Here is a 26,731-nt window from a genome sequence, read left to right on the forward strand (position 1 = left end):
AGGTTTAAATGCAATCTAGTATTACATTTCTAACAAGAGTAAATCAGTTTAGATGAGTCCTAGCAAATAGATTTTGACTTTTTCTGCAAGATTTGGAACAACCTGTGATTTAGTTGAAGGGACTTCTAACAATTAATTAAAGACTAGGTTGAGATGTTTAACCATCTCTCATTTATACCATCAATCCCAGGGTTGTGGGAGAACACATACACTGTTCCAATAAACCTTCCAGAAGGTTTTAGAAGCAGAGGTATGTGGTATATGGTATTTTCTCAGTTTCATAATTATTTTCTTTGGACCATTTAATGAAAGCAGTATGCTAGTTAAGAGAGGTATACAACTACAGAAAATAATTTGGAGTACTTGTTGGTTGTTCCATAAACCCAAACTTCATAAATCTCATGTTTATTTCTCAAATTGGTGGCATGTTAGAGTACATAAAATTAGTCTCCATTACTGATGGTCTCATGCATGTAAAAGTGCCTAGCACAGTTTCCAGCAGTAAGAAATAATAAAATTGGATTTCAAGTGCCAAGAACTTGAATGTAACAGAAGCTTCCTGTGCCTGTTTCTTTCAGCTTTATTTTAGCATTTTTCTACCTAGGAAATCATACTAAAGTCCCCTTTTATTAAATATTAATTTGTCTAAACATGGAAGCTTGTGGAATCACACATTTTCCAAGACTTCTTTTTGCTTCCAAAGAATTATGATTTGCTCTGATGAAGGAAACTTTACACATACAAAACTAATTGCAGACTGGATTTTGCAGTATTCACTGAAGTCCAGTTTTAAATCATTTTCATAAATTATAGTGGAGAGAAGAAAGGGAAATGCCATGAGGGCCAAGATGGTTATTTTTGTGACTTCTTATAAGGAAAGTGTTTTCTTCTTCCCAAGTAGTCATCCTTTGGAAGCAGGACTAATGCTTTACATGGGAGAGGTGACCAATTGTATGTGATTGGAAGGCCAAAAAAATCTTTATTGTGCCCCAAATCAAGAAATGTCCTTTTGATTGGTCTGCCTGTGTATCTGAAATTTCAACTGTGAAAATGTAATTTTTAGATAAGGATATGTTGCGAAAGTACAAATATACTCTCTAGCAAAGGTGGTATTCTGTATCTGTCAGATGCTAAATTAAAAAAGAAAAGCAAAATTAACTTATCCATGAGCTTATCCATAAGGAAATGAGTCCCAGTAAAAGCACGAGTCCCTGAAAAATATTCAGTCACAGCTGGATCACACTAAAGACACTGCAAAGGTGACTCCTGCAATTGACCAGAACATTACTGAGATTCCATGAGTCCTGGTCCAGATGCTCCCTGAGAATCAGTGCTGTGATCCCTTTTGGTGTTCTCAAAATGTGAGACTCAGTCATCCTTTTGCCTGAAGTCAACACACAACTAATGGATTCAGTTGACTTGTGCTAATTTTGTAAAAACAAATGTATCATTTTTCAAGCCAGTCTACAAGAGTATACACAATCCCCTTCTTTGCCATACCATGCTTTTATGCATCAGCTAAGTCATATTATAAAAACCAAAGTTGCAATAGAAGATAGAAAATATCACCAGTGCTGTTTCCTTATTTGTCTCCAACTGGAAGGTTCTGTGTATTAATCAGGTAAGGTCTGAGGACATCTTATCAGAAATCAATCTTCAACAGTTGGCTCCTGAATATGCTTCAAATATTACAACCTAAACTGGAGAATTGTATCTGCCTAGGGAATGCTAGAAGTAAATTTTTTAGTAGGGAAATGAAGTGTTCTAGGAATGTGATTGGACAGGAAGAAAAAACATCATGGAAATCCAGTAACATATCCCTCGTTGAAGAACCCTGAAATAAAAGTCTGCTTATAAGGAGCAAATCTCTCTTTTCTCTTTGGTTTCTCCCCTGCTGCCAGAAGTGTGTCTGGAAGTCAGTAACTGTTTTCCGGCAGAGAGCAGAAGTTTTAGTGAATATGTTACAGGCTCCCAAGTTAGGGAAAAAAAGAAACATGCAAACAAAAATTTGATGCATGGGGCAGTGCAAGTGTGCAGTTCATAGAAGTAGATGGTTTAAAGACAATAAGAGAGTTTTGGGAAAACTCTGGGGGTTCAAAGTTAGTGAGAAAAATGGGCATTTTGGGAAATCAAGGAAGGCTCATTTCATGGTTTAGGGTCTAGCAAGAAACACCAAGGCTCCACTCCCAAATTACTCAAGCTGATTCAAAACTTTGGCAAAGTAGCAGGTTATAAAATTAACCCCCAAAAATCAATGGCTTTTCTGTATGCCAACAATGAGAAAAGTGTGGCTGAAATTAGGAAAGCAACTCCATTTGTAATAGCCCCACAAAAAATAAAATACCTAGGAATTAACTAAAGAAGTGAAGGACCTCTATGATGAAAACTTTAAAATCTTGAAAAAGGAAATCAACACAGAACTTAAAAAATGGCAAAACTTCCCATGCTCCTGGATTGGAAAGATTAACATTGTGAAAATGGCAATACTTCCCAAGGCTATCTACAAATTCAACGCGATACCTATCAAAATTCCACCCTCATTCTTCAAGGAAATAGAAGAGGCAATCCAAAAATTCATATGGAACAATAAAAGACCCCGAATAGCAAAAACACTCCTCAACGGAAAGAACACTGCTGGAGGAATATCAATACCAAATTTCAAACTCTACTATAAAGCCATAGTAATCAAAACAGCTTGGTATTGGCATAAGAACAGACCTCAGGACCAATGGAATAGAATTGAAAACCCAGAAATGAACCTACAGACCTATAGCCATCTAACCTTCGATAAGGGAGCTAAAACAATAGAATGGAAGAAAGACAGCCTCTTCAGTAAATGGTGCTGGCAAAATTGGTTAACTACTTGTAGAAAACTAAAGCTAGATCCTTATATTTCACCCTGCACCAGAATCAACTCCAAATGGATCAAAGCCCTTGAACTCAAAGCAGACACTCTGAAAACATTACAGGATGGAATAGGAGAAACCCTAGGTCTCCTTGGCTCAGGAAAAAATTTTCTGAATAGAGACCCGGAAACACAACAAATCAAAGAAAGGTTGGACAAATGGGATTGCATAAGGTTGCAGAGCTTCTGCATGGCAAAGGACATAGCTAGCAAGATCAATAGAAAGCCCACGGATTGGGAGAAGATCTTTACTAGCCATACAACGGATAAGGGTCTCATATGTAAAATATACTTGGAACTCAAAAAATTAAATCCCCCAACAACAAATCCTCAAAGAAACAACTGCCCAATAAATAAGTGGGTGAAAGACTTAAAGAGAAGCTTCTCTGAAGAAGAAAGAAGGATGGCCAATAGACACATGAAGAAATGTTCAACATCCCTAGCCATTAAAGAAATGCAAATCAAAACAACATTGAGATATCACCTCACTCCAGTTAGAACAGCAAAAATCAAGAACTCTAACAACAACAGGTTCTGGATGGGTTGTGGACAGAAAGGAACCTTACTTCATTGTTGGTGGGAATGTAAACTTGTTCAACCACTTTGGAAAGCAGTATGGAGGTTCCTCAAAAGACTTCACACAGAGCTCCCCTATGACCCAGCAATCCCATTTTTGGGCATTTACCCTAATGTTTACAAAAAAGACCACACTAAAGCTACCAGCACAACTATGTTTATTGCAGCATTATTTACCATAGCTAAGATATGGAAGCAACCCAGATGCCCCTCAGTAGATGAATGGATCAAGAAAATGTGGTATATATACACAATGGAATTCTATGCCTCCATCAGAAAGAATGACATTGTCCCATTTGTTAGGAAATGGAAAAACTTGGAAAAAATTATATTAAGTGAAGTAAGCCAGGCCCAAAGAAACATAGGTCCCATGGTTTCCCTTATTTGCAATATCTAGTATAGGTATGAGTCAAGCGGAAAAGGTCAGATAATGTGATGTTAGGAAAACGAACCCTTAAATATGTATTTTAATGTTTTCGTTTCTTTCATGCATGTGTTTCTAACGCATTTATAAGATTATTTCTTTGTTGCTTTGTATGTCCCTCCCCCACAGTGTAACCCCGCTTTCACTATATTTGATGTCAGTATAACATGTGGAGGAGATGGGGACAAACAAGTCGTTTAAGGATTCAGGTGGACCTGTTGCAACAATGAGAAGTACAAAATGTCATGTCAAAACCAGCTTTACAATGTCAGTGTGTGGGGGGGAGGGGGGTATGATTGGGTGGGGGGGAGGGGGAGGCTAGGAAGGGAGGTGAAGGGTAAACAAAGGAGGACGTTGCAATGCTTGGTAAGAAATGTATGCATTATCCTGCCCATGTAATTGTAACCCCTCTGTACAGTATGTTCTCAAATAAAATAAAATAAAATAAAATAAAATAAAATAAAATAAAAAAAGAAACACCAAGGCTAGGGTCTTGCACATGTCACAGTGGAAATCTTAACCTTTATTTTATGTATTCATGCAACAGTTGTCTGGGTCTGCAGTCAGCTTGGTTTGGTATCTCTTTTCTATGGACCTGTCATCTGCTCTGACAAGACAATGTTCAGATCCTGCCTGCATGGCACTTTGGAGTCACCAGGAGCTCTGTTCTTTATTCCAAAGGTCTGGTGGATTGTTAGAGAAGCAAGAACAGCCCCAGACTTAGGGAAACAGATTGTGTGACTGAGCTATGTTTGTTTCTATATTTATTTGAGTGGCAGAATTCCATCTAAAAACTTTGTTCAATTATAGCACAACATCTGGTGGCAATGTGTCTGCAGGGGCAAAGATGTTCCTGATCAACAGAAGCTCCCTGTATTTAAAAAAAGGTCTATACATGGGCTTATGTTATGTGGATTTTTACTGTGGTGATCCTACACATGGACTATTGGGGATCTTGGTAATAACCCTAGAAGATAAGAATCATAACTGAATTTTTTAGGTTAAAAAAGACCATGTTTATTGCAGCACTATTCACTATAGCCAAGGTATGGGAGCAGTCCAAATGCCCCTCAATGGATGAATGGATCAACAAAATGGGGCATAAATACACAATTGAATTTTACTCCTCACTTAGAAAGAATGATATTGCATCATTTGCAAAGAAATGGAATGACTTGAAAAAAATTTTGTTAAAGGAGATAAGTCAGGACCAGAGAGACAAAGATTGCATTTTTCTCTTATATTTGGAAGCAAGAATTGGCTTATAAATATATGAATAAATATCTTGGGTGGTATGCAAATGTACATAAACATATTAATTGAAATATGGTAGATTTAAGGGAAAAATCAATCAGTGTAACTCCTTAGAAAAGTAAAATCATAGTTCAAAAAAAAGAAACATCAGGAAGCAGGTACTTGAAAGGAGTGTGGTGGATGTTAAAGGGAGGTGGGTAGGCAAATATAGAAAAGAGGCAGGGGAGAATGTAATGAAGAATTCAATATATATTGTACAAAATTAAGGAATGTGAGGGAAGGGGTAAGTTGAGAGGCATGGGTGAAAATGTTGAAAGGGGTGATGTTGATCAAGACACATTGTGTTTGTAAACTCCTTTGTTGAATGGCAATTCCTTTGTGCAACCACTTTAAGATAATAAAGTTGTCAAAAAACTCCAAAGAGGTTAAGGATTTTCAGTAATTGGCTTAAAATCAGAAAAAAAGTGTTCTGCTTAACAGTTTATTTTTTCCAAAGCTGAATCAATCACTTTTCATCAGCAACAATATCATTTTATGGAAGAAGGGTTATTTGTGATTGCATCTTATAAAATTCAAAATATGTCAAGAAGGCCACTTTAATTTAACATCATTCTTTTCTTTTATTTCTTTATTTCTTTATTTTTTTATTTTGAAAATACTGTATAGAGGGATTACAATTACATGGGCAAGAAAATGAATACATTTCTTATCAAGCATTGTTGCCTCCTCCTTTGTTTCCCCTTCCCATCTCCCACCCCCATACCCCCCCATTCCATCCCACCCCCTCCCCACCCCACCCCACCCCCGGCCAAACTTGTAAAGTTTGTTTTTCTTTTTTTTTTTTTATTGTGAAAATACTGTACAGAGGGGTTACAATTACATGGGCAAGATAATGAGTACATTTCTTATCAAGCATTGTAGCCTCCTCCTTTGTTTCCCCTTCCCATTCCTTCCCATCCTCCCCCCCGCGCCCCCTACCCAATCCCCCCCCCCACCAAAGTTGTAAAGTTTGTTTTCGACATAACGACTTGTACATTTCATTGTTCCAAGTAACACTCCCGTTGGGGAGTGTTTTTGCTATTCGGGGTCTTTTATTGTTCCATATGAATTTTTGGATTGCCTCTTCTATTTCCTTGAAGAATGAGGTTGGAATTTTATAGGTATTGCATTGAATTTTTAATTTCTTTTTTCTTTAATTCTGAGAATACCGTACAGAGGAGTTACAATTACATGGGCAAGATAACGAGTGCATTTCTTATCAAGCATTGTTGCCTCCTCTTTGTTTCTCCTTCCCATCCCTTCCCATACTCCCCCCCTCCCCCATCTGATCCCTCCCCCACCAAAGTTGTAAAGTTTGTTTTTTTGACATAACGACTTGTACATCTCATTGTTGTAATGTGTTCACCTGTATCCCTATTTAAACGATTTGTTTTTGCCCTTCCTCTCCACAAATTATACCAACATCAAATACAGTGAAAGCAGGGGTTATACCGTGGGGGAGGGCCATACAAAGCAACAAAGAAATCATCTTATAAGTATGTTAGAAACAATTGCATGAAAGAAAAAAAAACATTTGAATACTTATCTTGGGGTTCATTTAACCTAACATCAATTTATCTGACCTTTTCTGCTTGTCTCAGACATATACTAGTTATTGCAAATAAGGGAAACCATGAGGCCTCTGTTTCTTTGGGCCTGGCTTACTACACTTAAGATAATTTTTTTCTAAGTCTTTCCATTTCCTAACAAATGGGGCAATGTCATTTTTTTTGATGGAGGCATAGAATTCCATTGTGTATATATACCACATTTTCTTGATATAGCATCCATTCTTATGTACAAAATATTTGCTCAAGCTGGGCTAGAAACTTACATCTGTAACCCTAGCTACTCAGGATACTGAGATCCAGAATTTTAAGATTTGAGAATAGCACAGACCAAAAAAATGTCTGAGAAACTTCATCTCTGAAATAACCAGCAAAAACTTGGGCTGAAGGTGTCACTCAAATGGTAGAGTGCCAGCTAAGCAAAGAACACAAATGAGTACAAGGTCCTGAGTTCAAACCAATCCAGGCAAAAATTGCCTATGGAATGAATGATATCATGAAAAATATAGCTGCAGTTATTTTAATGTTTGTTAGCTTGTAGAGAGTCTCAGATGTGGCTAAAAGTAAAATACATTATTTTGCTGTTTCTGGATTGAAAGTTGAGCATTGTGGGCAATTTCAGTTGTTTAGAGTTTACAAAGCTTGTTCCTCTTTCTTGTTCATTTCCTCTGGGTTTGAAATTGAAATTATCCAGAGCAGCAATAGCCTTGAAGTATATTCTGTATCCCATCAAGAAACACAACATGTCCTTTCAGAACTTAATTGAGCAGCACAAAGCTAATTAGCTGTCCGAAGACATGCCATTTAATTCACAATCCAGCATTAATTTGTTCGACACAATGAGCTTATCTTCCATATAAATGCCTTTGCCCTATGGCTTTCCAAGCAGCTGCAATATACAGGAATGATGGATAACTCTTTCATGTCAATGTGGTGGTTGCCTTTTATTTCTTCTTTCTTCATGTGGCCAAAAGAAAGATAAATAGGATGGCAGATGTAATGAAAGTTGTTTGTGTGTACATCAGAATTTTAAAGAAAAGAGATGGCTATGAATTTATAGCATGAAGTTGCTACAGAATTACCAAGATGTTAAGGAATGTAAATATATCTAACCCTAGTCCTGCATCTTAAGGAATAGAACATTGGTGCTCAAAGTTCTAAGTATTGTCCAAGGTCACTTAATAGGATGTGATACAGGTATATTACATACATTTTTATTTCTTCATATTGCTTAAAGTAAACATCTAGTTTGTCATTTATGTATAGTTAGAAAAATCCTTACAGCAAAGGAAACAATCAATAGTAAAGAGTGACATCAGAGACAATATTTGGAAACTATTCATCTAACAAGGAGTTGCAATATAAAGAGCTTAGAAAACTTGACAATAAGAAAATACCAGGTCATCCAATGAAAAATGGGCTCATGATCTAAGTAGGGATTTCTCAACAGAATGTATAGATATAAAAAATGTTTAACATTGTTAGGAATCAAGGAAATGCAAATCAATGCTATAATGAGATCACCTTAATCTCAGTCATATGCCTGTTATTAAAAAAACAAAATATAACAAATGCTGTTGAGGATGTGTAGAAAAGGCAACTCTCACACACTTCTGGTGGAAGTATAAATTAGAACATCACCTACAGAGAATAGTCTGGAGACTTCTCAACAAAGCTAAATATAGGAGACCAGTGGGAAGGAGGGATAAGTGTGGACAACAGAGCATAAATGTGATCAACATACTTGTTACACATTATGAAATGTCATAATAAAACCCACTATTTAATTCAAATAATATACTCTAAAGATGTCCTAGAATGTAGACTTAGCATTTGGTTCAGCTGTCCCACTTCTACATATACATCCAAAGGAAATAAAATCAGCATATCAAAGGAATACCTGTGCTCTCCTGTTTATTGTGGAATTACTCACAATAGCCCATGTAAAGAATCACTCATGTGTTCATTGACAATGAAAGGACAAAGAAAATGTGCTACATGCACAATTGAATATTACCCAGACATAAAAAGAATGAAATCCTATAATTTGCATCAAAGTGGATGGAACTGGAGGGACTATGTTAAATGAAATAAGCTAGGGTCAGAAAGACAAATATTGATATTTTTCCTCTCAATCATAGAAGTTACCAAAATGGAAAGGACTAGAATAATGATTAGTAAAGAATAGGAAGGGTGGAGGGAGGTTAGCAGGAGTTTGGATAATAGGTGCTAAGTTATAGTAAAAGAGAAGGAAGAAGTTCCAGTTGTCCAGCACATTAGGTGATAAGCTCTGACATATTTAATGAAGTATCAGAGGAGAGGAGCTTAAAGTCTCTAAACAAGTGATAAGGAAATGCTGATTACTGTGTGTGTGTGTGTGTGTGTGTGTGTGTGTGTGTGTGTGTGTGTGTGTGTGTGTGTGTATACACTAGCAGGTGCATGCACGCATGTGCACATGCTGGTCCTAGGAGTTGAACTTAGGACCTGGGTGTGATCCTAAGTTTTTTTGTGCTCAAGGCTAGTGTTCTGTCACTTCAGCCACAGCTCTGCTTACAAGTTATTGGCAGTTAACTGGAGCTAAGAGTCTCATAAACTTTCCTTGTAGCTGCTGGCTTTGAATCACAATCTTCAGATCTCAGCCTCCTGAGTAATTAGGATTACATGTGTGAGCCACCAGCACCTGACTTTTGATTTGATTAGTATGTTTTGCATGCACACATTAAATATCACATGGTACTTTGTAAATATGTACAATCATTTATGTTAATGAAAGCATAAAAATAAAGACAGGGAAAGAAGATAATACTGTTTTCAAATATTCAAGCCAGATTAAAAATTAACTGTTGTTAATTATTTCACATTGATACCAGTGCAAAATTTTCCTTTCTGAACTTGATTGTAACAGCTCTATAGCTGTAGACTAATAGATTGTTAGGGAAAATAGAAAAAAATAGACAGGCACACAGCAATACTGAGAAGAGTGGTTCAAATATATGTGAAGCCTCCAGAATTGTACCAATCAATGCTGTGGGTTAACTCTACCCGTCTTCCAAACCTTAGTTCCGGCTCTCTGTGGTCTCTGCATTTTTTTTCCCCTTTCTTTTCTTTTCTTTTCTTTTTTTTTTGTGAACACACTGTACAGAGGGGTTACAATTACATCGGCAGGATAATGCGTATATTTCTTATCAAGCATTGCAGCCTCCTCCTTTGTTTACCTTTCACATCCCTTCCCAGCCGCCCCCCCCAATCCTCCCCGCCAACCCCACCCCCCACCCCCTACCAACGTTGTAAAGCTCTTTTTCGACATGACAACTTGTACTTCTCATTGTTGAAACAGGTCCACCTGTATCCTTAAACGACTTGTTTTTCCCCATCTCCTCTACAAGTTATACTGACATCAAATATAGTGAAAGCAGGGGTTATACTGTGGGGGAGGAACATACAAAGCAACAAAGAGATAATCTTATAAATGAGTTGGAAACAAATGCATGAAAGAAAAAAAACATTTAAATACATATCTAAGGGTTCATTTTCCTAACATCACATTATCTGACCTTTTCCGCTTGACTCATACATATACTAGATATTGCAAATAAGGGAAACCCTGGGACCTATGTTTCTTTGGGCCTGGCTTACTTCACTTAATATAATTTTTTCCAAGTTTTTCCATTTCCTAACAAATGGGACAATGTCATTCTTTCTGATGGAGGCATAGAATTCCATTGTGTATATATACCACATTTTCTTCATCCATTCATCTACTGAGGGGCATCTGGGCTGGTTCCATATCTTAGCTATGGTAAATAATGCTGCAATAAACATAGTTGTGCTGGTAGCTTTAGTGTGGTCTTGTTTGTGAACATTTGGGTAAATGCCCAAAAGTGGGATTGCTGGGTCATAGGGGAGCTCTATGTGAAGTCTTTTGAGGAACCTCCATACTGCTTTCCAAAGTGGTTGAACAAGTTTACATTCCCACCAACAATGAAGTAATGTTCCCTTCTGTCCACATCCCCTCCAGCATCTATTGTTGTTAGAGTTCTTGATTGTAGCCATTCTAATTGGAGTGAGGTGGTATCTCAATGTTGTTTTGATTTGCATTTCTTTTATGGCTAGGGAGGTTGAGCATTTCTTCATGTGTCTATTGGCCATCCTTCTTTCTTCTTCAGAGAAGTTTCTCTTTAAGTCATTAGCCTACTTATTTATTGGGCAGTTGTTTCTTTGAGGATTTGTTGTTGGGGGATTTAATTTTTTGAGTTCCAAGTATATTTTAGATATGAGACCCTTGTCCATTGTATGGCTAGTGAAGATCTTCTCCCAATCGGTGGGCTTTCTACTGATCTTGCTAGCTATGTCCTTTGCCATGCAGAAGCTCTGCAACTTCATGCAATCCCATTTGTCCAACCTTTCTTTGATTTGTTGTGTTTCCGGGTCTCTATTCAGAAAATTTTTTCCTGAGCCAAGGAGACCTAGGGTTTCTCCTATTCCATCCTGTAATGTTTTCAGAGTGTCTGCTTTGACTTCGAGGTCTTTGATCCATTTGGAGTTGATTCTGGTGCAGGGTGATATATAAGGATCTAGCTTTAGTTTTCTACAAGTAGTTAACCAATTTTGCCAGCACCATTTACTGAAGAGGCTGTCTTTCTTCCATTCTATTGTTTTAGCTCCCTTATCGAAGGTTAGATGGCTATAGGTCTGTAGGTTCATTTCTGGGTTTTCAATTCTCTTCCATTGGTCATGAGGTCTTTTCTTATGCCAATACCAAGCTGTTTTGATTACTATGGCTTTATAGTAGAGTTTGAAATTTGCTATTGATATTCCTCCAGCAGTGTTCTTTCCGTTGAGGAGCGTTTTTGCTATTCGGGGTCTTTTATTGTTCCATATGAATTTTTGGATTGCCTCTTCTATTTCCTTGAAGAATGAGGGTGGAATTTTGATAGATATCACGTTGAATTTGTAGATAGCCTTGGGAAGTATTGCCATTTTCACGATGTTAATCTTTCCAATCCAGGAGCATGGGAGGTTTTGCCATTTTTTAAGTTCTGTGTTATTTCCTTTTTTAAGATTTTAAAGTTTTCATCTTAGAGGTCCTTCACTTCTTTAGTTAAGTTAATTCCTAGGTATTTTATTTTTTGTGGGGCTATTACAAATGGAGTTGCTTTCCTAATTTCAGCGACACTCTTCTCATTGTTGGCATACAGAAAAGCCATTGGTTTTGGGGGGTTAATTTTATAACCTGCTACTTTGCCAAAGTTTTGAATCAGCTTGAGTAATTTGGGAGTGGAGTCTATGGGATTCTTTAAATACAAGATCATGTCATCTGCAAAGAGGGAGAGTTTTATTTCTTCTTTCCCTATTTGGATCCCTTTTATGTCTGCATCTTGTCTTATTGCTGTAGCTAAGCATTCTAATACTAGATATGAGACCCTAGATTGAGAATACTAGATTGAAGAGAAGTGGAGAGAGTGGACATCCTTGTCTTGTTCATGAGTTAAGAGGAAATGGTTTTAGTTTTTCACCATTAAGTATAATGCTGGCTGTAGGTTTGTCATATACAGCCTTTATTGTATTGAGGAATGTTCCATGGATTCTTAATTTTTCCAAAACCTTCATCATAAAGGGGTGTTGGATCTTGTCGAATGCTTTTTCTGCATCTATTGAGATAACCATGTGGTTCTTATTCTTGCTCCTGTAGATGTGATGAATAATATTTATTGATTTGCATATATTGAACCAGCTTTGCATCCCTGATATGAATCCTGTTTGATCGTGGTGTATGATTTTTGTCTCTGCATCTTTATTGCTCCTATCTTCACCATGTGTTAGCCATTCTTTTTAGTGCTTAGTTCCTAATTCTTTCAGTAACTCATTGTGGATTCATGTGCCAGATTTTAAGGGTATTTTGACATGGTAAAGCATGTCATTGTAACAAGTCTAGTTTAGTTTATAGGACTAAGCTGTTGGCAAAGTTTGCATGTATTTCCCTCCCCCTAGTAGGTTTAGCATCTCACATCCCAACCAGAAGTAGAGGTAAAGTTAAGAATCAAAGAACAAAGGAAAAACAAATATAAAAAATTGAACAGATACCTGTTAAAGCAGTGAAGAAAGGAACACCAGCTTGTCTATGGTATTAAGTGTACAACTTTTGTACCCAGGGATATTTGCTTCTTACTGAAGCTGATTATCACCTATCATGGGCCATACAAAGTAGAAATTTCTAAGTTTTCATTTTATTTTTCCCAAGTGTGATTTAGTAAAGTAGACCCTCCTAGATACATCATGGAGCCTGGTTTCATGACAGAGTTCTACACATAGTCTTGTACTGGTTACACCTGTGGAACTAACAATCTTTGAAGCAAACAATACTTTCGAGATCTTTCCTCCATGGCTCATGGGGTTGATGGACCATAACACCTTTGATCAGTTTGGCCACTTCATAGCTCAGTCTAAGCAACATAAACAGATGCTTATTTTTGTCCTGAGAGGCAACTAAATTGAAGACTTGCAGACCAATTGAAAACTTGTTCTGCTTTTAAAAATTATTGCTTAAAATGTATTAGTGATATTGACATTTTAATACCCTACTTCTGTCTGATAGGTTACATTATGTTGCAGAAACTTCTTGAAAGCTAGAGACTTAACTACAAAGCTTGATTTTGCATTTGTATTTTCTGATGCATGCAGATGGACTGGCTACTGCACTTCACATCCCTTCACCCTAGACCTTCCCTTTAGCACAGTCACTGTGTTGATTGTCTGCTGCTGTCCGAGCTAGAGAAAAAACAAGTCTGAAAGGTGCTTCATTGGTAATTAAACGCTCCAGCCTGGAGCTGTGACATGTCCCTTCTGTATACACTCAATGTGAATACATGAGAAATCCTTGGTCTGGGAGACAGACTTGACTAGCAGCAGTGATGTCCACTGCTCTGGATGCTAGACATATCTGCTATGGATCAGTAAGTCATGTAATCTCAGCCTCCTTTCTGACTGTCACAGCTTAGTAGGCTCAATTTTGACACTATTGAAACTGCAGCATTGGGAGAAAGAAGGCAAGCAAGGAGTGTCAGTCTGTTAATGCTTGTGTTTTCAGAGTTAGTATCCAAGAATAGAAGCTGGCATAAGATTACAGGAAGGTCAAGAAGGCCTGATGGTAGGCCTTGGTCCATTAGCAAGAATTTGTGTTGAGATAAAATGAATCAGAGCGGAGTACCCAAGAGACTTCTACCCCAAAGTCAATATTTTGTTTAATACTCTCTTGCAAAATTGTTCTCAATAAACCCAGTTACTTGTCTTCGCATTAAAGAAATGCTAGCTGAAATCTTTATTGTTGATATATTATAATTATGGCTGTTTATAGAATTATACTAATATTCTCAGAGTTAAGGGAAAGCTATTTTGAACTGAAATGCTTTGAACCACCCACCTAGTTTTATATGCTGGATAAGACATTCTAAATTATTCCTATGGAAGTTGGCCATAGGGTTTATTTCTTTGTAACTTCTACCTTTCACATAAGTCAAACATATCTTGCAATCTCTCTTCATGATAAAAACCAAAGTTCATTATGTGACTTAACTAGATGTCCCACAGACAGACTGATTATTGGGGTCTTGGTGATTGCTATACAATGTTAAAATCTGTTTTGATTTGTGTTCAGTTGATCCTGTAATGCTACTGCAAGTGAACTTGGCAAATTCCTGGCTTATTAGTTGATTGATGAATCTGGTAGATCATCCCATTTACCTTACAAATCCAAAGCATTTTCATCCCTTAATCTAACATATTCCTTCCAGTTATTAAAATCTAATTCTCTGAGTTTCCTTGGTATTCCAAGTTAAACCCGTTAGCATAGATGATACTAACTGATGTGCACACAGTGGTCTTATTGTTTTGCAAGTACTTTTTTTCCTCTGAGAAGCTGAACTTTGTGAACTTGTCTTTAGTTGGTCCCTTAGTCCTTTGGGAACAAAATATTTTTCAGTACACAATGGAAGCTCAAATTTTATTGTATATTTCTAGTTGTAAGTGTCAGATATTTCTAACTTAATTGGAAATATAATTGCTGCAAGGATATTGGGTAACTCATGAAAATGCCATAAAGGTTGGAACAAAAGTGTTAGAAAAGGCTTAAGTCCAGGGAGTTTTGGTCATACAAGTCAGTCCTCTTTGCAGGACTCTACTGCTAGCACAGGGAGATTCAGACTATTTTCTTTATCTACCAAGATACTAAGTCCTGAGAGAGCTTGATGGACTGTCTATATTGGACAGGTAGACAGGGAAAACCAACACTGTGATTTTCAGTCCCATGTAGTTGTTTAGAGTAGGGGAATAGTGTGTCCCCCAAAAGAAAACTGGTGTGTTGTCAATTTTGGAGAAATGGAAAAGAATACAGAATCCAGTGAGTATTTTAAAGATAAGTGATTGAATTTTCCTCCCCAAAGGAAGTAGCAGGTCTACCCTACTTCCTTCAGACATATAAAACATATTGAGGAAATGATTAGCTGCCTTACCCAAACCTAGGTTGATAGACCAATTAATGAGTATTTCTTTTGCTCTGTAACTTGACTTTGCTCATACATGCTTGATTAATTTATGTTAGTGATGGTAATATCTCAAAAGCTAAAATGTTCGTTGGTTATAAATAGTCACTTTTCATAAATATTTACAGATTAAACTCATTTTTCATGAGCAGATGGAAACAAATGATCACTTGGCCTTTATTGAACAGAATTAAGTGCAGTTAATCAACATTTAGGCAAATGTGAAGCAGGTTCTAAGTGCTAGAGTTTATCGATTAACATTTTTGTTGTTAATTGACATTTCAGACAACAGAGATCTATTGAAATGGCGGCTTTCTGGGGCTATGCCTGCATCATGATCTCCCATTGTTTCCTGGAAATGGCAGCTGTGCTGTCCCTGAGATTAATGAGCAGACAAAAACTGTTTCCAGCAAAGGCCTGTGGGTGAGCTAGAGGAGGCTGCCCTTTGACAGTGAGCTTTCCATAGAGGGGTGGCTCTTTGTCAGGAAACTTCATCAGGGTTCTGGACTGTTGCTTTGCTTACATTCAGTGTCAGATGGGTAGTTCTGTTAAATCCCATCTGATTTTTTGGCTAATTTGTTTTCTCTGCAGTCTTATTTTCTGACTTAAAAAAAGTTTGATTAATAAAAGTTAATTTCACTTTGACAGCAAAGATCTTATTCAGGAAACGGGGCTAACTTCAAGGGCATGAAATCTGTACAGTCTATAAGGCCCTGCTGTCAGGAAGTCTACGCTTGGTTTAATGCTCTGTGCCTGTTATTTGGGATTTGTTTTTTGGTAATTCTGGGATTTGAGCTTAAGGTTTCATACTTTATAGATTCACTCTACCACCAAGCCATACCCTGACCCTGTTTTAACTTTATTTATTTATTATTTATTTATAAGCTCTTGTGGAATTGGGAACTCAATAACTTTTTGCTTGGGATAGCCTCAAACCTTGATTCTTTCAGTCTCCATTCCTCCAGTAGTAAGTACAGTCTTACAGGTGTGCAGTGCTATGCCCACTCATCTTTCACTGTAGAAAATGTAGCCAAACCTATTAGGAAAACAGCATCCAAATTTAGCTGTGCAAAACTTCCTTTTATTGCCTTTTGTACTTTTAATTATTTTCCCCAAGTTCTGCCAAAGTCTTTTCATTTTTAGTGAGGACAATTCATTGGAGAGCTTTCTTGCTTCCATGGTTAAACGGAGTTACTTGGATTTCTTTGGGTTCTTAGTGTTATCTGAGAATATTTGAGGACTTCTCTCAGCTTCCCAGTTTCTACACAAAATCACAGGTCCTGAGATCCACACATGAAAAGGATATTAGACTGCCTCAGGAAAAGGACAGTGTCTCACAAGGTGGAAGTTTTAGTAAGGATTTATTTTAGTAAAGCAATGTGAAAGTATGGAGATGTAGAAAATTGAGAGAAACATTTTCTGCTCTCCACTCAGGAAATGGGAGTTAATGACTCAAAATGGCACTTGTTAACCACTGCCTTTAATGTTTTTGAGCTTAGCAAATACATATGGTCATGTTGTCTAGCAGCCCCAACCATTAGACATAACTCTGGGTGGCCAACATAGGTAAGGCCTACCCCAAACACAGGTAACCTTCAGTACTTCCTTTTTCCAGGCATCCTTTTCTGGGAACACTTTCTTCAATTATTATTATTTTTCTTTGGAAAGGGAAGTTTCTCTGAAGGCTTAAATAAAACATATTGAAGTAGATTTTTTCTTCCTTTCTTGTTCTCAGTTCCTTAGTATTTTTTTCTGGAACAGTTTATGGTCTAAGAAAGAGATATTCTTCCCTGAAATTATTTGGGATAGGACTTCTCAGTGGATTTCTCCACGTTATCTCTGCAGGTAAGAAGAAAGCTTAACATTAGCATTATGAAGAACACCCACGAGAATTTGTGGTGTGAGTTCCTTCACAGCACTGAATGCACATTTTTCATTCATTTCCCCCATATACATTCTCCATAAGACTGTGACCTCCATGTAGGCAGGACTGCTGCACAATCATCATGTTTCTTAGGGCTAGAGTGCTTTCTGGTATGCCGCAGGTGTTCAATAAATCCATGCTGAGTTCAGAATGGCCAAAGTCAAGAAAATAACCAACAAATGCTGGTATGGTTGTTTCTCCCTTTTTATGCAGGTTAGGTCATGCATATGTAATAAGTGTCCTTTGTAGACAGAAGCTGAATGGTTTGTAGATATTTTTGTTATAAGTTTATACATCTAATAAACACATCCTAATAAAAGTTGCCTCCTCACAAAAACGAAAACAGAAATGAAAAGCCCTCATGCACTATTAATGAGAATGTAAACTAGTGCAATCACTTTAAAAATCATTATGGAGGATCCTTGAAGAACTGAAAATAGATCTACTCTACCTTATGACCCTGTCATACCATTCTGGAACAAATATATATGTATATATATATATATATATATATATACATATATATGTCTAAACTAATATATAAGAGGAATACTCATATTTGTTGCAGCTCTTTTTACAATAACTAAGCCATGGAATAAGCCTAACTGTCCATGAATATATGAATAAATAAAGAAAAATGGGATAAACACATAGCAGAGTATTAGTCAGCTGGAAAGAAGATGTAATTATATCATTTTCAGGGAAATGGGTCGAACTACAAATCACCAAGTTAAACAAAATAAGCTAGATTGAAAAAGACAAATATCACAGGCATTCTTTTCCATTTGGGAACTAGAACTAAAGAAGGAAAAAAAAAACAACTTACATGGAAAAGGAGGACTATTTGGTGAGGGTGGTTGGGAGACCAGTGGGAAAGCATAAGGAGAGAGTGATGAGGAGATGAGTATAATCTAAGCATTTCATACGCATGTGTGAAAAAAGAGTGATAAACTTACTAACATTGTCTTATCAAGTTTGGGGAAAGGATAAGAAAGAGGAATATATGGAAGTTTCACAATAAAACCCTTTTACTAATGTCTTGGGACTCCTCTTTTTCAATGTATTTTTACCTCTACTTTTGGTAGTTTAATTCACAGGACTCAGACATGCTCTTTCCTGGCCAAGTGTACTTTTATTTTCAAATGCATTAAAAAAATTGTCTGGTACTGGACCTTGGGTACTGTCCCTGAGCTTTTTGCTCAAGCCACAGCTGTGCTTGTTTGGTTTTCAGTAGGAGATAAGAGTCTCACGACTGTCCTGCCTGGATAGGATCAAACTGCAATCCTCAGATCTCAATTGTGAGCCAGTGGGGTCCAGCTCCAAGTGCCTTTTGTACTTGAATTGTTTCACATCAGAAAACATGGGGATTTCCTGCTACCATTTTACTGAATGGATTGCCTATGCTTTACCTTGAACCTTGGTTTCTTCACGTAAATGGATTATTCATGTGTTTGGTTTGTTAATCATGTCTCACAAGTCTTGCATGTTCTGTTTATAATTTATGAAGTTTTTAATTTTAATTACTGTGTGAATGTGATAATTCAGGTCTGTCTTTCAACCCTAGTAATCTGTGCTTTGCTTGATTTAGTCTATTGATTAGTTATTCCTGAGTATTTTATTTGACTTTTTGAGCTTTTCACTTGTAGCATCCTATTTGTTTCTTTTGCAGAACCTCTATCTCCTTATTAACTTGAACTTTTTTAAATCTTATATTGTATTTTTGATTCACTTGGTTCTTTATATCCATTTAAAGTCATTAATCTTTGTAAAAATGATTCCTTTGAATTCACTTCTCAGTATGGCATCCAATTTGATACTTTCTATTTGGTTCAGGTACTGGAGAGATCCAAAATTTTAAAGAGTCATAGTATCTTGATTTTTTTCACATTTTTTTGTTTTTCTTTTTTGTATTGATACTCATTTCTCTTTTCAGAAGATGCCCATTCCACTTTTATACAAAGCATTCTTAATAAGATGTCTTCTCTTGAGGGCTGGCTCCACAATACCACAGAGATGAGAAAAACCTGTATATTATCAGCAGCACAAATACAAACAAATATAGAAATACAGTAATAACCTTATTACAAATAAGGGAAACCATGGGATCTATGTTTCTTTGGGCCTGACTTACTTCACTTAAATGATTTTTTCCAAGTCTTTCCATTTCCTAACAAATGGGGCAGTGTCATACTTTCTGATGGAGACATAGAATTCCACTGTATGTATATACCACATTTTCTTGACCCATTCATCTACTGAGGGGCATCTGAATCCCAGACATTCTTAAGTGAACCTAACATTTTTGTTTAAAATGAGCATGTAGTAGCAAAGCGTATGAAGATGCAGTATAGTGCCACAGCTTCCATTTGGTTTAAGGAGTCAGTGGTTTTATCCACAAGTGGTTTTTGGCCACCAGAGCAAAGCCATTATAGTGAAAAGGTAAATAACATCTTAGAATGCTGTGCAAATACTTTTACCTTGAAGACTTCTTGCTTGTGAGTGTCCAGTGGTCTCCTGATCTGGGAACCATACTTTGAGAAAAATGTCTAAGGAAAACAACATGATCATTATTTATAAGAAGAGAATTTTTTAATGGATTGAGAAAAGTTACCACACTTGGTGACACATTGTCATGAAGGAAATTTCCCTGAATTCTCCATACCCAACTTTTAAAGAAACTTTGAGAATGCTCTTGATTTACAAGGTGTGGATGGCTTGAGAGTTTGTTTAGTGCACCTGTCTCCTCATTTACATGACTTAGTTTCTAGAAGAGAAGCAGTAATTAAAAAACACTTAAAACAAAATTAATTTTCTCATAAGAATTAGAGGAAAAGAAAGATGACTTTCAGTGAGTTGGACAAAAGTCAAGTAATATCCTTTTGCCATAATGCATTCATATGCCCGGTAAACATTTCTAGGCAAGATAAAAATGATGTGTACAAACTAAACAACAAAAATATCACAGTGTGTTCAGTCAGGCCAGAGAGGAAACTAAGCTACAGGCATTGTTAATTATTATTCTCCATACTCATTATGGGAATCCTTGCAAACCAAATTTCTTTCATTCTCAATGATGCATTTGGCAATGAGCTTTTCCTGGTCCTGGGGCTTGAACTCAGGACCTAGGCACTGTCCAGAGCCTTTTGTGCTCAATGCTAGTGCTCACCACATTAGACATAGCTCCACTTCTGGCTTTTTTGGGTAGTTTATTGGAGTTAAGAGTCTCACAGATATTCCTTCTCATGATGGCATTGAATGCAATCCTCAGATCTTAGCCTCCCGAATAGCTAAGATTACAGGCATGAGCCACTGGTGCTCCATGGTTTTGGTCATTTTTAAAGCCATAGTGGTGTATGTTAGTGTCCTCCTCCCTACTCATGTCTAAGGGATATCTGCTGGATACATACCATCATTAATTTGGAAGATAGGGATTGCCTATGAGATGATAATACACATAAGTGTTTCACAGTGCAAAGATGTCATATGATAGCTGCTCAGGTATAAAGCAGAGGTGAAACCAAAGACTTCCATTACCTTATTGTTCTACTGAGTTTTGTTTCTGTTAAGTGTAAGGATAATATATGGTCTATATTTCATAAGAAGAAATCTTACATGTTTTTAATTCTTTTTCTTTTTTTTTGAGTCTCACAGAGTTATTTATTCACCATTAAGATCAAGATAAATGGATCATCTCACACAATAGTGATAATAAACAGTTACACTCATTTCACAAATAGATAAAATGAAGCCTAGAAAAGATAGAAGTATAGAACTGAGGATCCAGGTTATATCTATGAACTAACAGTACTATAAACTACATTTTTTGTCTGTCGTGGGGCTTGAACTCTGGGCATGTTTTTAATTCTTTACAGAAACTTGGAAAAATTGTATGTTAAAAAATCACTACTGGAGTTCCGGGAAGATGGTGGAGGAGAAGCTGGAGGCAAAACAAGCTCTCGCATAGAAAGCAGTTTTAGAGTTCCAGTGAACAGTCCTAAGCCACAGAATCACACCAAGTGTGCCATCACAGGACAGAGAGTTAGGCCAGAGAGGGAAAATCCAGGCAAGGAGACACACCGGAGCTCTTGCCAGCAGCTGCTGTTGCGGCGGCAGCGGCGGCGGGGGGCGGCGGCGGCGGTGGCAGTACCGCCATATCTGAAACAGAGAGAGTCTGGGACGAAAGAGCCAGATGTGGCGGGCGAGTGGATTCTGCTCAACACCAGCAAGAACTGACAAGGAGCAGACATCTTCATCCTGCAGTTCGCAGACCAGAGATGACCCAGGAACCAAGACTCGGCATGAGTAGAAGCCTGATGTCCTCACTCCTTCTCAGGGAGCAGAGGAGGGAAGGCCACCCCTTCCCCCCCAGTACCGGAGATCTCCATCTTGGATACCGACAAAGCTCGGCGGAGCTGCTAGCTCCAACTCAGGCCTTGGAATAAAACTAGGGTCATTTAGCAGGTCACAAGAACTTAACGGCATGACCTTCCAGACTCAGCTCCACCCAGAGAAAAGTCACCCAGTTTGGGTGCCAGCCCTAGGAGTGGCTTTCTTCACCGGGTAATCAAAGCCAGAGGCTGCCCCTCCCTTTAGCAGCCTGGACATCAGTAAACAGAAACCCTGAGAGTGGCTCTAGGCTGGGCTCTGTAAGTTTCTCACAAACTAGCCCCTGGGAAAAGCTATTGTTTGCTGAAAGGACTCAACTCTACCCAGAACCTAGCCTCATCACAGCATCTCCAAATTGAGGAAAAAGCCATCTCCCTCTTTTGTGATACTCAAAGCACACCCCTCTTCCATTGAACTAACATGGGAGGAGGTTCGCAAAATCCTGGGTAAAGCAGAGCATTTTTCTGCCTGTCCAAGCAAACTGACTTAAGAAACCAACCAAGCCACAGGACCACAAGCAGACCAGAGACTCCAACCAGAGGCTGATTACAGACACAAGGGAGATACAGGATTTTTCTCAACCCTCCCAAAAAAATCAAAGAACTTTTTTTTTCCTCTTCTTTTTTTTATACCTTTTACAAAAAAATTTTTTTTTCTTTTCTAAAACTTTTTTTAATTTTTAATTTTTACCTTTTTTGAAAAAAATTGTTTTCTAGTAACATTTTTCCCCTTATAATCTTTATTTTAGGGATACATGCGTGCATGCATTTTTCTTTCTTTTTTTTATAAAAACATTTCCTTTTTGTTTTTTGCTTAGCTCCATTGAACTTCTGGTCTTTTTTTTTCTTTCTTCCTTATCCTTCTTACCTTTTCCTCTCTTTTGTTCTTCTTTATGGGACTTAATTGTTGCTCTTCACATTCTCAGATAAACCCGTAGTTGACAATTAGACCCTATCCCCCATTGTGTACACACTTAATCCACAAATTTATTACTCAATTCAAAACTTCTGAGACTTAAATTCCTTAATAGCAGTACTACCTCTTTATACCTATATAATATTTTAAGTATTTTTATTTTTAAGTTTTTCACATCTCCTTTATATCCCTCCCCTTCTCTCATTATATTCACGTTCTTTGAATAGTTTGTTCTCGATTCTGCAAATTATTAATTTTTATTTTTCTATTTTTTCTGGTCTCTTTTTTCCTTTCTCTTTTGCCTTGTTTTCTCTCTCTCTACTTTCATCCTATCCAACCTATTTCCTGCTTTGAGACTAGAACTTAGTTAAGTTAACTCTCCCTGTACCTTCCCACATCACTCTATTCCTATTTTTTAACCACATCTCTCCCTAACCCTAATAATTTCTGGTTTATCAAATTCTTCTTTGTGGTTCGTAGCCCATTAATATATAGTTGTTTGATGTTAAATAGAGGTATCTGTTGAACTAGATTGTATGTGCAGACTATTGACTGTGCAAATTCAGACTTTGGTTGATGCTTGCCTTAAGTTAGTGTTCTAGCACAAAACTGGTGTTACTTTCATCCCAAATGGGCAGAGTAAGCCGGAAAACCACAAGAAAAATGGCAAGTCCAGGTATCTCCATTCCCACTCATGATAATCAGCGGACAGAACAGATAATGAATAATCCAGAGAAGAGTTCCCAAATACCGCTACAAACACTGCTGGCAAACATGATAAATGAAAAGATTGAAAACATACAAAGGACTCTGTATGAGTGTGATAGGGAGAGAGAGGAGACAAACAAAAGGTCAATGCAGGAAAAGATTGAAAACCTACAAAAGACTCTGTATGAGCGTGATAGGGAGAGAGAGGAGGCAAACAATAGGTCAATGCAGGAAAAGATTGAAAACCTATAAAGGACTCCGTATGAGCGTGAGAGGGAAAGAGAGGAGGCAATCCAAAGGTTTATACAGGAATATCATGAGTGTGAGGAAGCTACTCAAAAACTGATAGAGGATTTGCATGAACAGCTTGAGAATACTCAAAGAGAAAGGCAGGAATGGCATGAACAGGCTGAGAACACTCAGAACTACAAGAATGGCATGAACGGGAGGAAGCTAAGCAAAGAGTAATACAGGAATTGAGAGAGCAGGATGAGAATACACTAAAGGCATTCACGGGATCCAGTAACAAAGAGCTGAAGGAAGTTAGGGAGACCACAAAGGGAATGCTGAATGGAACCCAACAGACGGAATGGGAGTCCAAGGAAACCATAACCAATCAACTAAGTGATTTGAGAATAAACACTGAACACCAAATTAAGGAAGTAAAGAATTCCATACAAGATCTAAAACAAAGCTTCAACAAAGAATTTGAAGCTATCAAAGCTGACCAATTAGAAGGAAAAGAAATAAAAAACAAAGTAGAAGGTCTTGTCAGCAGGTTAGACCATGCAGAAGATCGAATCTCTGGATTGAAGATAGCCAAGATATTATAGAGAAAGAACATACAACCATCCAAGACAAGTCTAAGAAATATGATAGGTCTATCCAACATTTGGAAGACACCATCAGAAAACCTAATCTAAGAATAATGGGTGTAGAGGAGCACCTAGAATGACACATCTAAACCTCCTTGAAAAAGAGCAGCAAGATAAACCCCAATCCAGTAGACAGAAAGAAATAATTAAAATTAAATCAGAATTAAAGAATTAGAATCCAAAAAAAAGTATAGAAAGAATCAACAAAACAAAGAGTTGGTTCTTCGAAAAAATTAACAAAATTGACAGACCCTTAGCAAATCTTATTTGAAAAAGAAGAGAACACACCCAAATAAATAAACTCAGAGATGAGAATGGAAACATCACTACAGAAACAACCAAGATTCAGAACATTATGAGGGAATACTTCTCAAAACTTTATGCTAATAATTTTGAGAACTTGACAGAAATGGACCTTTTTCTAGCAAATATTGACATGCCAAAACTAAACGAAGATGAGTTAAACCAGCTTAACAGGCCCATATCAAGCATTGAAATAGAAACAGCAATAAGAGACCTCCCAGCTAAGAAAAGTCCAGGACCAGATGGTTTCACAGCAGAATTTTACAAGGCCTTCAAAGCAGAGCTCACACCAATACTCCTTCAACTCTTCAATGAAATTGAAAGAGAAAGTTCATTACTGAACACATTCTATGAAGCCATCATAACCCTCATCCCAAAACCAGGCAGGGACTCATCAAAGAAAGAGAACCGTAGACCCATTTCTTTGATGAACATTGATGCAAAACTTCTCAACAAAATTTTGGCCAATTGACTTCAACACTTCATCCAAAAAATCATACATCACGATCAAACAGGATTCATTTCAGGGATGCAAAGCTGGTTCAATATACGCAAATCAATAAATATTATTCATCACATCAACAGGAGCAAGAATGAGAACCACATGGTTATCTCAATAGAGGCAGAAAAAGCATTTGACAAGATCCAACACCCCTTTATGATGAAGGTTTTGGAAAAATTAGGAATCCATGGAACATTCCTCAATACAATAAAGGCTGTATATGACAAACCTACAGCCAGCATTATACTTAATGGTGAAAAACTAAAGCCATTTCCTCTTAACTCAGGAACAAGACAAGGATGTCCACTCTCTCCACTTCTCTTCAATCTAGTATTAGAATGCTTAGCTACAGCAATAAGACAAGATGCAGACATAAAGGGGATCCAAATAGGGAAAGAAGAAATAAAACTCTCCCTCTTTGCAGATGACATGATCTTGTATTTAAAGAATCCCATATACTCCACTCCCAAATTACTCAAGCTGATTCAAAACTTTGGCAAAGTAGCAGGTTATAAAATTAACCCCCCAAAATCAATGGCTTTTCTGTATGCCAACAATGAGAAAAGTGTGGCTGAAATTAGGAAAGTAACTCCATTAGTAATAGCCCCTCAAAAAATAAAATACCTAGGAATTAACTTAACCAAAGGACCTCTATGATGAAAACTTTAAAATCTTGAAAAAGGAAATCAACACAGAACTTAAAAAATGGCAAAACCTCCCATGCTCCTGGATTGGAAAGATTAACATCGTGAAAATGGCAATACTTCCCAAGGCTATCTACAAATTCAATGCGATACCTATCAAAATTCCACCCTCATTCTTCAAGGAAATAGAACAGGCAATCCAAAAATTCATATGGAACAATAAAAGACCCAGAATAGCAAAAACGTTCGTCAATGGAAAGAACACTGCTGGTGGAATATCAGTACCAAATTTCAAACTCTACTATAAAGCCATAGTAATCAAAACAGCTTGGTGCTGGCGTAAGAACAGACCTCAGGACCAATGGAATAGAATTGAAAACCCAGAAATGAACCTACAGATCTATAGCCAACTAATCTTCGATAAGGGAGCTAAAACAATAGAATGGAAGAAAGACAGCCTCTTCAGTAAATGGTGCTGGCAAAATTGGTTAACTACTTGTAGAAAACTAAAGCTAGATCCTTATATATCACCCTGCACCAGAATCAACTCCAAGTGGATCAAAGACTTCGGAGACCAGACACTCTGAAAACATTACAGGATGAAATAGGAGAATCCCTAGGCCTCCTTGGCTCAGGCTGATATTTTCTGAATAGAGACCCGGAAACACAACAAATCAAAGAAAGGTCGGACAAACGGGATTGCATGAAGTTGCAAGCTTCTGCATGGCAGAGGAAATAGCTAGCAAGATCAATAGAAAGCCCATAGATTGGGAGAAAGTCTTCACTAGCCATACAATGGACAAGGGTCTCATATCTAAAATATACTTGGAACTCAAAAAATTAAATCCCCCAACAACAAATCCTCAAAGAAACAACTGCCCAATAAATAAGTGGGCTAAAGACTTGAAGAGAAACTTCTCTGAAGAAGAAAGAAGGATGGCCAATAGACACATGAAGAAATGCTCAACCTCCCTAGCCATAAAAGAAATGCAAATCAAAACAACATTGAGATACCACCTCACTCCAATTAGAATGGCTACAATCAAGAACTCTAACAACAACAGATGCTAGAGGGGATGTGGACAGAAGGGAACCTTAGTTCATTGTTGGTGGGAATGTAAACTTGTTCAACCACTTTGGAAAGCAGTATGGAGGTTCCTCAAAAGACTTC

Source organism: Dipodomys merriami, unplaced genomic scaffold (genome assembly GCF_024711535.1).
Source record: "Dipodomys merriami isolate MVZ:Mamm:240054 unplaced genomic scaffold, mDipMer1.0.p SCAF_1, whole genome shotgun sequence".
Lineage (NCBI taxonomy): Eukaryota > Metazoa > Chordata > Mammalia > Rodentia > Heteromyidae > Dipodomys > Dipodomys merriami.